The sequence below is a fragment of the Pteropus alecto genome, unplaced genomic scaffold, assembly GCF_000325575.1.
Source record: "Pteropus alecto unplaced genomic scaffold, ASM32557v1 scaffold13, whole genome shotgun sequence".
In the NCBI taxonomy this organism is placed as follows: domain Eukaryota; kingdom Metazoa; phylum Chordata; class Mammalia; order Chiroptera; family Pteropodidae; genus Pteropus; species Pteropus alecto.
The window spans coordinates 10,393,541-10,412,532 of NW_006434373.1; the positions used below are offsets into that span (position 1 = coordinate 10,393,541).

The 18,992-nt window shown below is 33.7% G+C and overlaps 1 pseudogene; it reads right to left on the reverse strand.

Annotated features, from left to right (window-relative positions):
- Positions 1-6,259: 6,259 nt before the first annotated feature.
- On the reverse strand, positions 6,260-6,977 carry LOC102892502 (annotated as a pseudogene).
- Positions 6,978-18,992: the final 12,015 nt, after the last annotated feature.

Below are 18,992 nucleotides of genomic sequence, written 5' to 3' on the forward strand. Positions count from 1 at the left end.
CAGACCGTATAGTAAGCCGTATAACCCAAAAGGCTTGAAACACCCCCAGGTAAGTGGCTAGTTTGAGTACTGAATATCTTGTGTAGTTGGAACCCAATTAAAACCTATTTTAATTTATTTCCTAGAATAATCACACTGGGCCTTCCCTCAGAGCCATTAAAGGAAAAGAATGTGAGAAACTGGGAAACACCATCCAATTCAAGTTCTGCAGCACCCTCACGTGTATTCTACAATGCTTATTCTGTGTTTAAAAAGTTTCTCCGACCCCACCTCTTCAATTGGCTCTCTTTTCTCTTCATCTCTTGCTTTGTCTTTTACTGTAAGGAGCAACAAATTTAAGCTCCTAGTGACAGTTTTCCCAATTAAAACTATACTCACTACACTGAACAAGCAAGATGCAAGATACACAATTAGGAGGTAATTTTATTTGTGTTCATTGTGTCCCCTAAATTTTTTTTCATTATGCCCCTTTAAACATATGAAAAGATGCATATCTTCACTCATAATAAGAAAGATGAAAATTAAAATTACGTTGAGATGCCATTTCTCACCTACCAAATTGGCAAAATTCCAAAAGTTTAAAATATATTGTCATTGAAGCTTTGAAAAAAAAAAAAACAGGCACTCTCATATATTACTGATGAAATTAATAAGTGTACAACATCTATGGAGGGTCTTTTAGCAATATTTCCCAAAACAGCAAATGTATTTACCCTTAACCTAGCAACTCCACTTTTATAAATGAGTCCCACAGATAAGTCTGTGTATGTAACCTGTACGAGTACAAATTTACACACACATACACACAATTTTCATTGCATCACTGTTTGTAAAACTGAAAGATTGGATAAAACCAAGTATTCAACAATAGTAGATAGCTTGAATAAACCATGGTACATCTCATACTATAGAATATTATGTAGCTATTAAAGAGAATGAGAAAGATTTCTATGTACCGATATACATAATGATTTTCAGGATATAATGCCAAGTTTTTTTTAAAAAAAAGAACCAAAGAGACTTCACAGAAGATATCCAGGAATCCATCCCTCTACCTAAGCAACTATTTAACCAGCAGAAACTATGTGAAATAACTATTTTGTAACTCTGGAGTATAGCCAAACACTTGTAACATCCAGGGCAGAGCTTGACAAAGAGGTCAGTTAATTTGGTGAATTTTAATGCTGCCTACCATCTCTTAGCCCCACAGCAGGCAGCCTTGGGTACAGCAGCCCACATTCCAAGGAAAATCTTCACGACATTAGATTTGACAATGATTTCTTAGATATGATATCAAAAGCACAGGCAACAACGACAAAAAATAAATAGTATTTCATCAAAATTAAACTTTTGTACTTCAAATAACATTATCAAGAAAGTGAAAAGACAATTCTCAGAATGAGAGTAAATGTTTGCAAATCACATATTTTATAAGGGACTAATATCTAGAATATAAGAACTCCAGCAACTCAATAATACAAAACAACCAACTCAATTCAAAAATTGACAAAGAACTTGATTAGACATTTTTCCCTGAGAAGACATATAAATAGCCAATAGGCACATGAAAAGGCACATCATCAGTCATTAGAGAAATGCAAATCAAAATCATTATGACATACCACCTCACACAAATTAGGAAGGCTATTACCAAAAACAAACAGAAAATAAGTGTTGGATGTGGAGAAACCAGAACTCTCCTGCATTGCTGGTGGGAATGTAAAATGGTACAGCCACTATGAAAAACAACTTGGCAGTTCCTCAAAAGGGTAAATATAGAATTACCATATGATCCAGAAATTTCACTACTAGGTATATACCCCCAAAGAACTGAAAACAGGGACTAGAACAGATATTCGTACACCTGTACTCATAGCAGCATTATTCACAATTGCCAAAAGGTAGAAGACCCAAATGGATAAATAAAATGTGGTATATACATACACTGGAATATTATTTAGCCTTAAAAAGGAAGGAAACTCTGACACATGCTACAACATGGATGAACCTTGAGGACATTAAGTGAAATAAGCCAGTCACAAAAGGACAAATACTGTATGATTCCACCTATACATGGTACTTAGAGTAGTTAAACTCTTAAAAACAGAAAATCAAATGGCAGTTGCCATGGGAATGGGGAGTTATTGTTTAATGGGTACAGAGTTTCAGTTTTGCAAGATGAAAGTGTACACTATTCACATTTTTATTTTAAATCATGTAATGTAATATCTATTCAAAAATGAATAAATTTTTCAGACATGTAAATAAATAAAATTTATTCAGATATGTTCTTTTCTGCTCCTCAGTGAAAACTACAGCAGTCACAAGATTTTTTTTTACTCATTCTTACATAATTAAATGTCCTATACTTACTTTAAATCACATAGTCTCAATTCCACTTAAGTAAAAATTTTTGATCCCATAAAATGATGAGAGCTTCAAAGGTGATTTAGTGTTAGGTCTTATCCTGTCCCACAGGTGGACTGGGCAGTGGGTTAACCCCTTCCAAAGGTAGATGGGAGCGCTTCTACCTTCTTCACTGAAATTTTACTAACCTTCCTCTCTAACCCACTCCACTCTACCCAGAGAAGGAGAGAAATGTTCTTATTTTACAGTTAAGGTCATAAAATGGTTTCATGCTTTCTATGCTTGCAGATATTTGAAGCTGACTCTTTCTCTTCATGAGTTCTTAGGAAATAATCCCCACAAATCATTATTGGAATTTCACCTGTGGTTCCCTTGACCCGAGAGGATGCACTCGATCCCTAGTACTTTATTTACTCCTAACCACTAAGAATTCAATGGGACTCTACCAGCTTCTTCTCTAAGCATGTGCAGCCCTTATGTGGCCTTTGATTCAGATCATGCAATGACCCCAGACAGGCTCTCCTTCACATCTGGTTCATGGGAAACACCCATGCACTGATGGCCTAACAAACTCTGGAAGAGCAGGCTGATTCCAATCAACTAGAAGCTCTCCTTTTGCTCCACCCACCTCTAAGCAGCAAGCCAGCCCTTCTCTTGATCTCTAGATATCCTGAGAAGGAGTCAGAAATCAGTGAACTGTGACCTGGTAAATTCAGAGGACACATGTTAGGCTTTCCAAGTGATCTCCTTGAAGCCTCTCTCTTTTGACTTGAGGTGAAGAAGAATCACGTGCCTACTTCCCTCTGTTGAGAGGGGAGCAGGATTCAAAGCCCACCAACAGCTCTCTCAAAAGAAATCCTTTTAAACGCTTCTCCCTTAGAGTGGAGAAATTGCAACACCTTGGCAAAATTATCAAAATTAATATAACCAATGAGAGGCATTTCAAGATGCCTTTCAAGATGTGATACTCTAAAAAAGACATCATTTATATTGACTAGGGATCATAAACATTATAATCATGAGAAAACAGCAAACAAACTCAAAATAAGAATTGTTCTTTTAAAATTTAAAAAAAAAATTTCAGTATTCTTCAAAACTGTCATTGTTATAAATGACAAAGAAAGGTTCAGGAACTGTTCCAGATGAAAGAGACTAAAGAAACAACTAAATATGATACGTACACTGCAACCTCTAGTGGAGGAAAAAACAAATGCTATAAAGGACATTATTCAGTTGACAAACTGGAATGTGGATGGTAATTTAAAAGTGTTGTTTTGATGTTAAAATTTCCTGAAGTTAATAAATGTACTGTGGTTATGTAACAGAATATCCTTTTTCTGAAAATATACAATGAAGTATCTGGAAAGAAAGGAACATAAAGTATGCAGCTTATTTTCAACTTACAAAATACATATATAGAAAAAGGGATGATAAATCTCTAACGAAAAAGCAAGATAAAATGTTAACAATAAATGAATCCGAATAAAAGATAAACAGGTGTTTTTCTACCAATCTTTCAACTTTTCTGTGTTTTAAATTATTTCCAAATAAAAAGCTTTTAATTTTTTTAAAAAATCTCTCTTAAAAATAAAAAACAAGACTCATTTGCATCCTTGTTAAAGGTAAAGGGACCAAGAGTCATAAATCTGTTTTTTAAACAAATCCTTAGTCTTTTTAATCATTTTAATGTGAAAATAGCACACAAATAAAAAGTGTATTATGAACACATGGTTTGAAAAATAATAACATGCATACTTGGGTACCTAGGATGTAGCTTATAAAACAAAACTGTCAATATTTTAGGAGTTCCCTTACCCATGCTGTGACTTTTTCCAATCGCACCCCCATCATTCCACCCCAGGTAATCACTATCCTGAATTTTGTAATAATTGTTCAATCCTTTTCTTCATGTTTTGATCACATATATATGTAGAGCTTAACAAGGTATCGTTTAAATGTGCCTCTTTTACATTTACATTTTAAACATATAGAATGTGTTTGAATGTTTGTCTCTCCAAAATTCATATGTCGAAACATCATCCCTATGGTGATGGCATTAATGGGTGGACCTTTGGAAGGTGATCAGGTCCATGAATGTGGAGCCCTCATGAATGAGAATAGTGTTCTTATAAAAGAGGCCGCAGACAGCTCTCAAGCCCTTCTGCCACGTGAGAACAGGAGAAGTCTGCAGCCTAGGAGAGGGCTCTCACCCAACCATTCAGGCACCCTGATCTTGGACTCTCAAACTTCAGAAAAATGAGAAACTAATTTCTGCTGTTTATAAGCCACCCAGGTATTTTATTACAGCAGCCTGAACTGACTAAGACAGATGATATATTTACTTTTATATGATTTGCTTTTTTTCACTCAATGCTACATTTTTAAATTCATTCATACTCATGAATACAATGAGGTTCATAAATTTTTATTGCTATAAAATAGATTAATGTAAGACCATACCACATTTTTTTTATCCAGCTTCCTACTGATGAACAATTTGTGTTGCTTCTATGTTTTTTTCATTATTAAATAATGTTGCTGTTAACATTCTTACATTTGTCTCTCAATAAACACATGAGCTTTCTCTAGGATACATTCCTAGAAGTGGAATTGCTGGTGAGCACCAGTGCTCAACTTTCCTGTTGACTGATATTGTCAACTATCATTAAACAATGCCAAACGTTTTTAAAAGTGATTGTAGCAATTTAAATTCCCACCAGCAAGGTAGGAGAGATCATTTTTGCTCCATAATCCTTGTCAACATTCGGTACTATCCGACTTTAAAATTTTCCATTCTGGTAAATACAGATGGTATCTTATTGTGGTTTAATTGTCTTTTCTCTTGCTACTAATGAGTTTGACCTGTTTGCATATACTTAGGGGTTTTTGTGTTTCTCTTTTATGAAATGCCTGTTCATATTTTTTGCTCTTTTTCTATTGGGTTTTCTGTTTCTTCTTGATCTATTAAACTTTTTTATACATTCTGGATATGAATCCTTTTTCAATTATATGTGTTACAATTACATTCTACCAATTTATAGTTTATATTTTCATTCTTTTTTAAACTTTTTCATTTTAATATAATCGAGTTGATAAAACTTTCATTTTTGGTTTAAATCTTTTATGTTTTGTTAACAGAATTCTTCCTTATTCTGTGGTCATATATTGTCTTTGGAAAGTTTTATTGCTTTGTCCTTCATATTTAAATCTTTCATTTACTAGGAACTGATTTTTATGTTTTTATTTTGTTTTTCTTCCAAGTGGATTGTACTTGAACCATTTTTTTAATAACGCCCTTTTCTGCCCACTGATTTCCAGTGCCTTTACTGTCCATATCCGTGAGGGGCTTTGATTCCACATTCTCTATTCCGTTCGACTGGCCTGTTTTTCTATTCCTGTGTCAGTTCAACACTGTCTCAATTACTATACCTGTAGAGTGAATTTTAAGGTCTTGTAGCAACCTTCATTTCTTCAGGAGTGTCTTGAATATTCTTGGACCTTTGCTTCTTCATATCAGTTAAAGATTCAGCTGTGTTGGGGACATTGGAATTCTCATGATTCTGAGGGCAGAATTAGCATTCTTACAATACTGAGTCTTGCCAATACACATAAAAAAGCTCTGTATTTATTTGGCTCTCTCGAATAAACTCTTTTTTGTTACATTTTTCTGAGGTATTTTATAATTCTTGGTGCTGATGTAATTTTTTTAAATTATATTTCTAACAGATTTTTTTCTGGTGTTTAAATGAAAATGAGTTTTTAATTGTCCTTTGTATCCAGAAACCTTGCTAAACATTCTTATTTATCCTAATAATCCATCTGTTGAATATTAGCTTTTTTTCTCTCCCCACATACATAGTATAGGTCATTCATTTCCCTTCTAGCCCTGGGCTCAGTACATAGATGGCTTCTCTTTACCCTTTGGGTTGACAATTTTCTCAGGTTGCTGCTGATGATATGCTAAAGCTCAGTGTAGAAGGCCCTCAGGTCCAGCACCATGGCCCTGAGCTCCTCACCGGCCAGCTCATCTCGCTTGTGGATTGCCAGGGCCTGGCAATCCATTAGGTGGGTCCACTTAGAGGGCTTGGCCATATCATCCCTGCTTTCTGAGAAATACTTGGAAATGGTTGTCTGGAAGGCTTCTACTTTGGTCTTGATTGCGTTTACCCTCTCCAGCACCTTCTCCTGGATTGCTACCCCAAGTCATTTCCATCCTCAGTCTTGAGGATCAGATGTTAAATCCGTGTGATCACCAGAATGCATTTTTCTTTGAAAGTCTAGACTCCTGGTTTAACCAGGGCAGGCAGGGCCAGGATCTTCTCATTCTCAGGGAGAAAGCCACACTTAGGGACTTCTTTCTTCTCTTGCTTATGTGTTTCCATCTCGTCATCTTGGGACGAGAGTCTGGAATACGGATGTCCAGTGGGGCCCAGAGAGAGGTCAGATCAGTCACGTTGAGGGAGTCCTCTTTCAAGAGCTGATTCAGGTGTATGATTTCCTGTGGCAAGAATCTGTAGAGGAATTCTTCAGCCCCTTGGAAAAGACTTTGCCTGAAGACATCCACTTGAGTGGGCTTCCCCACTCAGGGGCACCCCATAAGGCTTGGCCATGATGTTCCAGTTGCCAGATCTCCAGTCTTTCAGCACGCTGCCTGGGCTTTTCCTTTCATCTCCTGTGTCCAGGCCCCAATATTAGCTTTTTTACATTGACAATCATATCATTTCTAAAAATGTTGGTTTCTTCTTTACAAATGTTATACCTTCTTTTTTTCTCATATTACTTGAGAGTAACCCTTAACAAAAAATTTGAATCAAAATGACGATTTGGGGCACCTTTGTCTTGTTCCTAATATAAATGTTATTAACATTTCATAATTAAGTATATTTGCTGTTTTTGTTTTGTTTTGTTTGTTTATATATTTTTGGGAGACGAGCTTTGTCAAGTTATAGGAGTTTCTTTACATTCCTAGCTTGTTTAGAGTGTTCTGTTTTTATTTTTCTACATTTATTAAGTTGATAATATGTTTTTTCTCCTTTATTCTGTTAATCTAGTGAGTTACATATATTAGTTGTAATAAAATTGATTTTCAAATGTTAAACTAACTTGCATTTTTGAGATGAATCCAATTTGGTCATGATGTATTATTTATCATTTTTATTCATCGCCGGATTTAGTTTGCTTAGATTTTATTTAGGATTCAGTAATGAAATGGACCTATAATTTTCTTGTACCATCCTTCCTAATTTTTGATATTGCTCTAAGTTAATCTCTTCCACTCATAACAAGAATCACAAAGATAAAGAAAAGTTACTGACAATGACAATAGATAAGACCCCTGATGTTAGAATAATTACTCTTACCATCTTCTTCTTCCCCCATTCTTATCCTTTATAGAGAATAATATAAAAGAATAATCATATAAACTGTCATATCTTTTTCTTTAATTTTTCATATTTTATAGAAATTGAGCAAATGCAGGAAATAAATAAGTAATGATCAAAAGAAGTCTTAAATTCTAATTCCTAATCAAACTATTCACCCAAAACACTTGCATACTAATAAGAAGAGAAATTTATACTTTGGAAATAAATCATTATTCTATAATTTCCCCCTGAATTCTTTAGGATTATTTCTTAATATCATGTCATGCCCACAGTTGCTATTATTCTGGGTAGAAAGATATGTTGGTGAAAAGCATGAAAAATAATTTTAAGAAATATTGATAGGGAAAAATTAAGGCACAGATCTATATATTTTGCTGCTTCCTCCAAAAGTGTAACTACAGCTACTGAATGTATTCATGTACTAGCTCCACAGTACAGGAGAGAAAAGTTAGACTCGAAGTGATTCCATGTTTGTTAAGTGCAAACGAAATTATTGACTCGGTTCTCAATAGGGAAAGGCAATGTTCTTGTCCCAGGAGTTCAAAACCTAAAACGAGCAAATGCTGTACAAGCTATCTACTGACAATCCGAATGAAAAAAAAAAGATAATTATGTTCTAATCCGTATGAATAGGAACCCAAAATAAATGCATTAAAAACTTTATCTCTTACCTTATCTTGAAACTGTGGGACATCATATTCTCAGATTGCTATTTTAAAAGTTATGAAAGCAATGCAAACTCTCTCAGAGTTAAAAATATACAGTGTAGTTATTTAGGCATCAGTTCTCATACTCTGGATCCTTCCAAATGTCACATGGCTACATGATATTCCCAAGTCATGGATTTTGCTGTTTGATGTCTGATGAAGCTTGAAGATATTTCAGGGCTCCAAAAGCTAGGCAGTTCTCTGAATACACTAAGTATACATATGAAGCAGCTCAAATGTACAAGTGCTTCCATCAACAATCACTTCAAAGGTCATTAATAACTTACAGGTGTTAGAGTGGAAATGCCCTCTGCACTCCCCTGCCCCTTCTTGAACTCCGGTTACTCTCTCTGGGCCATTTTTGTAACAGTGAATTCTTAACTTGATATTTCTCTTTCTCCATCTTTTCTTCCCTGGCTCTGGGGCCTTTAAAATGACATTCCAAAATCTAGGAAACATGAAAGCAGAAAAAAAAATGCTTCATTGTGTTAATTTTAGAGTGTTTTTTTTTTTATCCTTACGTTATTAGTTTATTGGGACTAGAGGAAAACAATTTAAATCATTCTTGAGACAATATTGATAAAGAAACGGAAAGGCAAAACAGGTGGATAGTAAAACATCCGCCTGGTTTGGAGCATGGGAAAATCTGATAGACTCTAACATCTGCTTGTTTCTACCACTGCTGAAGATAGTCTCTAAAACTTTACTAGCATTTCCAAAAAAATCAATGAACTGTGTGTGTGAGACTTAATTACACATCTATATCAAAATTCCTCAACAGTTGAACTATTCACTTTCTGGGCCAGATAATTCTTTGCCAGCAGGATGCGGGGGGAAACTTTCCTATGCATTGCAGGATGCATAGTAACATCCTTGGCCTACCCATTAGATGCCAGTAGTATGCGCGGATACACACACACACACACACACACACACACACACACACACACACCCCAGTTGTCACAACCACCAAAAACATCTCCAGGCATTGCCAAATGTTCCGAAGGGCAAAATCATCCCCCAGTTAAGATCCACTGATCTAGACGGAGGTGTCTTCTGATTCTGAGCCTATAAATATGAATCAACTCTACATCAGGGTTGTGCATTTAAATAAGACAATTAAATGTGTTTACTCATTAGATGAAGGAATATTTGCAGTGTGCTGAAGTATCACTTAATAGATTGTAACTATAAAGGGGAAAATGATAGAACTGGCAGTCACCGCCTTAACCAAGTGACCCAATGTAGCATTCCTAATATTGGGAAAACTGACAGTATATGTTTAACCTGAGTCTAACCAATCTTCTAAACTTATGTCAAGTTTATGGAAAAGAAAAGTGATAGAATAAGTTAAGTGATATCATGAGGAAACAATCAGACAAATAAAGAAAATGGGACACACTATAAGAAAAGTAGCCTGAACCTTTCAAAAGGTAATGTAATAAAAAGAAAAAAGGGACTATTCTAGATTAAAAATAAATACAGAGACATAACAATGTAGAAACTTTGACTATATCTTTTTTAAAAAAATGTTATAAAAGACATTTGTTGAAACAATTGAAGAAATTTGAATATGAACTGAATATTAGATGGATCTAAGTTGTGATAATAGTAATATATTATATTAGAGAATGTCCTAATTCTTAGCAGGTATATGCTGAAGGTTTGGGGGTAAAGTTTCATGATAAATAGTTCATCCAAATATGTTTTGAGTTCAGAATAAAAAATTAGGGAAAAAATAAAGTGTTTAATCTACAATCTGAAAGGATTACTGGTATTTATATTATCACCACTAATTGGTATTTATTGAGTGTAAAGTACTGTGAGTAATTCAAAGATATAATACAATCCCTAACCATGAAGGAGTAAACATTAATTCCTTTATGAAAATTAAGGAAAGAGGGTAATGAAAAGTGTAATATAATAACTACATTAGAATTTAATATTTGGAAGTTTATCTGTATAAATATCAATTCTTGAGAAAACTGTTGATAACTCTTTATTGTCTGTCAGGTATATGTGTTGTCCTGGCCTAACAGTAGCCCTAACTAGACTGGACCATGAGTTCTCAAGTTTCATCCTGAATCAGTGCTATTCTATAACTATGCCTCACCCCATTTGCTAATTTGGTACTCATCTCTGTTGTTCTTGCTTCAGCTTTTCTCTGGCCTCTCCATCTTGATTTATCTTCTCCTATGCTCTTCAATCTTCCATTTCACTCTAAGTTCATGACTTTTCTCTACAACATTATTTAGAATAACTCAAGCCTTCTTTGTGAAACTCCCTTGTGAACTGCCTAGGATATCAAGCAAATAGGTTCGAGGTTTCCAGGGCCTACCCACTTCCTGACTCCAGCTTCAAAAGTTCAAAGGTGACTTGAGTGTTCATCTCTTCAAAAAGATAGTAACTTTCATTGTCCAAGGCTTAGTCCATATTGTCACATATGTTATTTTAATTTGGGTACTCACAATTATCTTTGTATTTTTAGCCCCCCACTTCAAAGGTAAGAATATTGAGGCTCAGAGAGGTTTAGTAACTTGTCCAATTTCACCTGACTAGTAAACATCACCTGACTGAGACACAAACCCAGTCTTCTTTAGTTCTGCTGAAATATACTACCTAAGAAGGAGAAATGAAGATATGTGGCATAAGGCAGAAATCACTGTTTTCCAGACAGTGCTAAATGAGAAACTAAATTAAAGGTAAAACCACCTTTTAGGTGAAATTCGCATTTGAGATTCTTCCCCCTAATATCAAGCCCCAGGCACTCAAGTGCCTTCATATGGCTCCTTAGTTGCCCAAGGGAACACCCCTAGAACATACTATGACCCATGACTGTGACATTTTCCAACCCCCCCTGACTTCCATCAGGACTTTCCTGCATATTCCATGAAATTAGTCAACTAAACTTTAGATTCTAAAGCATATTAAATTATAAATGGATGATTATCTGGGTTAGCATGTCACACATTTACATGTTAACTGGGACCCACTGAACACAGCCACTTAATTCAAGTCAAAGACTCAAATTAGAAACTTCAGGTACTTGGTGGCAGGACAATGGCTCATAGCGTCTTTGAAGTTAAGCCTTATAAAAAACTGTCTGGGGGCGGGGGAAAGCTGTCTGCTTCATGAGGTCTTATTTTTACTTTGTAATATATGTTCATGATTCAAAAATCAAAATAATACAAAAATGTATTCACTGAGAGATCCTCTCCAGTCCCTCTTACCCTATAGAGTTAACTATTTTTTGTCAATCCAGTATTTCTTTATGTAACACAAGCAAAACATATTTCTCCCATTATACTAAAGGTAGCATAATATAAACTTTTCAGCTCTTTGCTTTTTTCATTGTTTAACATATCCTAGAGATCTCTCCACATGCCAGTAAATCAAGATTTTTCTCATTCTCTGCATTCTATTGTATTTTGTAGATATACCATTGTTTATTTAACCGGTCCCCTATTACCAGACACACTGTTTCTAATCTTTGGCTACCATAAGCAATGATATCCTTATATATGCAGATGTATCTGTAGGATAGATTCCTAGAAGTGGAAAAGCTAGGTCAAAGGGTGTAATAGACAGAAAAAGGGTCCCTCAAAGATGTGGACATCCTAATCCCAGAATCCTGTGAATATGTTACCTTACATTCAAAAGGAACACTACAATGTGATTAAACTAAAGACCTCTTTACTTCCACTCTGGATGATCTAGATGGGCTGGATGTAATCACAGGTGTCCTAATAAGAGGGAGGCATGTCAGAGAGGAGAGAAATGCTACTCTACTGCCTTTGACGATGGAAAAAAAGGACACAAGGCAAGGAACATAGATGGCCTCTAGAAACTGGAAAAGAACAAGGAAACAGATGCTCACCTAGAGTCTCCAGAAGGAATGCAGCCCTGTAGACCCATTTTGGATTTCTGACCTCTGGAACTATAAGATAAATTAGTGTTGTTTTAAGCCACTAAATTTGTGGTAGTTTAGTAAATAGTAAACTAATATAAAAGGTAAATACAAGTGTAAATTTTGTACATATTCCCAAATTTCCCTCCATAAAGTTTGAATTCTACCAGCAATGTGCCTATTTCCCCACCATCTCTCCAACTAAGTGTATTTTCAAATGTTTGAATTTTTGCCCATATGATAGTTGAGAAATGATTTATCTCAGCAGGATTTTAATTTATGAGTGAGACTGAACATGTTATCACATGTTTAAAAAAAATCTTTTCCTGAAATGATCTTTTAAAATATCTCTACATGTTTTTCCTGGGCTGTTACTCTGCTTTTTATTTATTTCTAAAAATTATTTTAAAAGAATAAATAAATAAATAAAAATTCTTTATAGTTCAGGGATCTTACTTCTCTGTAATATAAATTATAAATATTTTCTTCACTTAATCATTTGTCTTTTCACATTGTTTGTGGCATTTGCTGCCATGCATAAGTTTTATTATTTGTATTTATCTTTACCTAAAGTTTAAAGTTTTTCTCATATAGGTTTTGTATATTCCAAAGATTTTAGCATGGCCTGTTTTAGTTTATCAATAATTCAATAAGATTGCTCCCTAATCTCAAGGACCAAGTGTACTGGTTGACTTGTTTTCCTTCCTTGTTTCTACATACATACTTCAAATGGAAGAAGGTTCCAGTGTGAGAAATTTATAGAAGATGGCAAAAGAAAATTCCAAGAAATCTAATATGATTTTTAGCAACATCATTACTGCTTTACTTAAATTCATTAAAATAAAAAGAATTTAACAAACCATAAATTTGCTGAGAGAATATAAAGTATTACTACACAAGTATGTTTTTTACTCAGGTATTCTTTTGAATTTTTTGAGAAATCCATGTCTGTATCTATAGCAAGACATCCTTTTCTTAATTAAAATGAATTAAGAACCATTTCTGGATTATAATGAGTCAACAACACTTAAATTAGTTACTACTAATTAGGATAGAAATTTAAGCAACTCAAAAATTGGAAGCTGCATAAGTTAGATAATTTTGCACAAACTATTTTAAGTTCGTTGATAATTTTAATGTTGTTGGAAGTGGAAAAATACTGTATTTACTTTTTATACTATGTTGCTTTCAAGTTTAAATTTTCCAAAGGAAGTCTATAGTTGCAGGGATTTTTAAATTAAAAAAAAATACTATTTGATGATAAAGTTATATACCTATGTATGGGGGGGAAGCTTTTTTTGTTCTTCTTGGGAATAAGCCTACATTAGCCTTTGCATTAGGGCCTATTTTTACTACTTAGGTTCTACTGAGTGGCAGCCACGAGGAACTAAGACCAGAAAAGGGGGGCAAGATCAGAGCACAATGAACTATAGTGAGCATCTCATCCACTCCTATGATGTCAATGGCCATACAGGTGACTTTGAAGTTTGTGACCTGCCTACTTAGCAGACGTGCACTTCCATTTGCCTTCCTGATACCTCCATTAGGATATCCCAAAAGAACTAAAATATGTATTTTAATAACTCTAAGCTGAATGCGTCATCTTCTCCTCCAAAACCCACAGCTCCTACTGAATTCTCTGTTTCAATGTGTTCCTTTTCTCATCTTTTGTCTCATCAATTTTATCTTTCTTGCCTTACTTTTTCATGCTATATAGTAAATTAGATGTTAAGCATGTTTTTAATCTATGAAATACATTTCAAGAGCTTACCAGTTTAATAATTATTGTACTTCTATATTTTTAAATCTTTTAATTGTGAATTATTTAAAACATACAGAAAATATCAGAAAACTAAATGATACTCAAACATATTAAGATTTTACCATATTTGATTCATATCACCTTTTTTTAAAAAAAGTAAGGATATTAAAAAAAAGTAAGAATGTTACTAATACAACTAAAATCTTATTTTATCTCCAGAGACAATCATATCCTAAAGTTAGTATGTGTTCTTCTCATGCCTGTTTTTCACTTTTACATGTTCACTATTGTTTTGTTTTAAAATTTACATAAATAATATACTATGTGTATCATTGTGAAACCTACTTTTTTTTCATATATTATGTTTGAGATTCATGCTGATCATATAGATCCCATTCATTAATTTGAGGTACTATATGGTGTTCTACTGTATGTATAAACCACAATTTTATGTACTCATTTCCCTGTTGACTGACAGATTATTTCCATTATTTGCTATTACAAATAGTGATGCAATAAATCCTTGAACATGTCTCCTGTTGTAGAATTTCTCTAGATCAGACATTTTTGTACCGGGACTTGGCTAGAATTTAATCACATGGCCACACCTACCTGCAAGAGAGAATGAGAAATGCAGTTTTTATTCTAAACAGCCATGTACCCAACTAAAAATTAGAATGCCTATTTTTCAGGAAAAAGGGAAGAACAGATACTGGTATTGTGGTCAGCAACTAGCGACTAGCAGTTTCTGCCATTTTGAGTACTTCTAAAAGTCTTTGAAAGAGAGGTTACTCCAATTTACATTCCTATCAATAATGAAAAAGAATTCCAATTTCCCACATGCTCTCTAATAACTCAAGTTATCAAATATATCAATTTTTACCAATCTGATGGGTGTGAAATAGTATCTCTCCCTGTTATTTTAATTCGCATTTCCCTGATTACTACCAAATATAAGCATTGTTAACCATTATAGTTTCCTTTTCATTGAAATGACTATTTAATCATTTTTCTATTTGGTTATTTGTTCGCTTTTGATTGTAGGAGTCCATATATATTCTTGATGCCAATTTGCCTTGAAAATAATTTCTAGGAGTCTTTAGTTTATTCAATTTTTTGATGGTGTCTTTATTATGAAGAAATTCTAAAATTGAATGTAGTTACTGCAGAGGTTTCTAGTTATCCACCAAACCCCATTCTCTTCTTCTTCCACAGTAATAGCTGGAGTTAGACATATGTCTTCTCAGCTAAGCTACATTTCACAGCCTCCCTTGCAACTTGGTTGCCAACAATGGAATATACCTGGATGTAATGTGTGCTGCTTCCGCTTACAGGCCTTAAAATATTGGGCATGTGTTTGATCACTATCTTTACCTTCCTTCACACTGTTATGTTAACTGTTAAAAAGTTAGAACAACTTTGTAAGCTACATGTTGAAGACAACAAAGCTACCAACTAGTCTGGTTCTCCAGTATAGCTTCGTGGAACAAAGTCCATCTACTTACTCTGAACTATTACATAAAAGAGAAATAAACTTCTATCTTACTAGACACTGAATTTGGGTTATCTTTTTTATAGATACTTGGCCAAATATGCCAAAGATGTTTAAAAACGATTTCGTAAATAACATACAAAGAGTAATTATTTTAGGATGATTGTTCTTTGTGTCTTGTATAAGATATCCCTTTTGAGATCATAAAAAAGATTCTCCTGTGTTTTTTTTTCTAAAAAATTTTAAAGTTTTGCTTTTCAAATGCAGGCTTTAATATTGGAATGTGATTTGTATATAGTCGAGGTAAGGATTTATAGTTTTTACATGCAGTTAGCCAAAGCTTACAGCACAATTTATTGAATATTCCATCTCATTGATTTATAATGCCACCTCTGTCATATAGTGAATTATCATTGTCTTCCCTTGCAGTGGTCTGCGCTTATAACCTTGTGCCAATGTCACACTACTATAATTACTAAAACTTTATACTAATTCTTGATATTTCGCAGGACAAACCCCTCACTATTTTTCAAAATTACCTTGGCAGTTCTTGACATTTAACTCTTCTATTTAAATTTTAACATTCGTCTGTCAAGTTACACTCATACAAACACATAAAACAACTGTTAGGATTTATAATGGAACTGCATTGAATGCATAAACTAATATAGGAAGAAATTACATCTTCACAAAATTGAGTCTCCCCACTCATGAGCATGTTATGTCTGTATATTATGTACTTAAATAAATTTTTAAAATAATTTTCTCTATAACTATCTTTAACATCTTTTGTTAAATATATTCCAAAGTCTCTTAGGTTTTTCACTATTTCTTTGACACTTTCTAAAATTGTTCTCTAAACTTGTCTGTTGTCAGCAAATAGAAATGTTGAGTCTTTTGTATAACTGATCCTATAATTCAAAATTTTTCTGAATTCTCTTAATTTTAATGGTTTTGTTTTCTTAGATTTTCTATATAGGCAATCATAGTGAATAATAACAACTTTGATTTTCTTTTTTAGTCTTTGTTTTTCATTTCTTTTTCTTTTACTATTGCCCTGGATAGAATCTTTAGTAAAATGTAGAATAGCAGTCATGAAACTGGCATCTTTGTCTTGTTTCTGACTTATTGGGGAACATTTTCTGAAGCTTACTCTGAGTTTTAACTCTTTATAATGTTTACAGAATTCCTTTGTCATTCCTACTAAATTTATATTATGAATACGTTTTGAATTTTACCAAAACATTTTTCTGTATCTTTTGAGATAATCATATCATTTTCTTCCTATAATTTGTAAATGTGGTAGATTATATCAGTAAGTTTTCTACTGTTAGACCATCCTCGAGTCCCTGCGGTAAATCCTCCTTAACTAAGATTGTGCTTTTTATATGTACCACATTTGGTCTGCTAAATATTTTATTTAGGATTTTTGCATTCTAAACATAAAGTTTATAAGTGAAACTGAGCTATAATTTTTCTTTCTCTTACTATCCTTGGTAAATATAATCACCTTCATCAAATGATTTAGAGAATTTTTCTTCTTTTTCTAAAAAGTTTATGAAACCGTTGGCATAAAATAGGAATTATCTGTTCCTTGCAGGTTAAAAGTCATGAGCAACTTTAAAGATTTAAAAGCATTATGGACCTGGTGTGTTTTATTATGGAAAAATTTAAAACAAATAATTCCATCTGTTTAATGGTTGTATATTCCATATAGGTTTTCTACTTCTTAAAGCAATGCATTAGTTAAAGAATACATTAGGCTCTAGTATAGTGTTGAATAGAATTGGTGAGAACTGACATCCTTATTTTGTTCCACATCTTAGAGGGAAAGTATTCAGTCTTTGCTTTGACTATCATGTTAGCTGTGGTTTTTTTTGTAGACACTCTTTATCTAGTTGAGAAAGATGCCCTCTTTTGCTGAGTTTTAATCATTATCTACTTATATTTATTTTCTATGTCATATTCTTTAGGTTTTGGTAAGTTGTGTTCCCATGATGTTTTTAAACACCCTAAATTAGTCAGCATCATTATTGTTTTATATATGCAATAATTGTTTCAATATTCCCACTGTTGATAATCAGCTTCTTTATGTACCATTTCTTCCTGCAGTCTACTCTGTCCTTCTGGGTTTAACAGACTTCTTCCTCCTATACCTCTTATAATTTCCTATAATAATTATCAAAGGTGAGTGGTAAATTCACATTTTTTTGTCTGAAAATGTTTTTATTTAGCCCTCACTTTTAAATAATAGCTTAGCTGGGTATGGCATTCTGGGTTACAGTTATTTTCTCTCAGCATTTTCAAAATATCATTGCTTTGTCTTCAGGTGTCTCTTGTTAATGCTGAGAAGTATGCTGCTAGCCTAAACTTTTTTTCTTTGTATGTAGACTTTTACAGTCTGTGATGTTATCTAGTCCATCTTTGAACACCTACTGACATTTCTTTTAAGTCGCTTACTATACATTATTTAGTCATTCTCTACTTTAGTATTACTTTCCTTGCATTGTTTAGTCATTTTATATAACTGCCTTAACTTTACCATTAGGGAACAAGCTACCTGACACTGGACTAAATGCTGTACATCTTTTCCTATAAAGAGGCACCATGTTCTCTTATGGAATGGGGAGTGGCACATTAAAAAAAAAGAGAGAGAGAGAGATCGAAATGTCCTACCTGAATTTAGCAACAGAGGCTCGACTCAGAGAGTACCTAGATATCAATTTGCCGACAACTGGCTAATGTTTAAATACAAATAACAAATGAGTAAATTATCTATGCAAGGACTATTCTAGTCACAATTTATTGTTTGGCTTTCAACAGATGGTTGGCATTCTTACTATGGACTATTTAAACATCAAAAAGGTATTTGTTAAGCTCAGCAAAGCTTTCATCTGCCTAGATGAGAATTTGTCAGTGTCTTTGGTCTGACTCTGAGTGAATTTATTGAGAAGGGAATACTCTCAATTATTCCCCCACTATACAGTCTAAGCTGTTTCCATCATCAGAATTCACGCATATCTAGCAACTCTGAAAGAACAGGAAAACAACCACCTGAAATCTATTCACATGAAAGACTGAGAAGGCTCCCAGGAATAAGCTTATAATCTTAAGCAAAGAGAAGATTAGGCAGCTTGATTTTGAAACAAAGTCTTGGTGCTTAAAGGAGATGAGTAATTTTTTTCTTATTTTTAAAATTTTTTTGAAAAATTAAGTTTATTGGTTAATTATATATAATTATATATAATTTTCTGGTATACATTATAATTTGACATCCGTATATTCTGTTGTGTGTTTACCACCCGAAGTCCAGTTTCCTTCAGCTACCATATATTTAATCCCCTTTACCCACTTTACCCTCCCCCTACCTGCC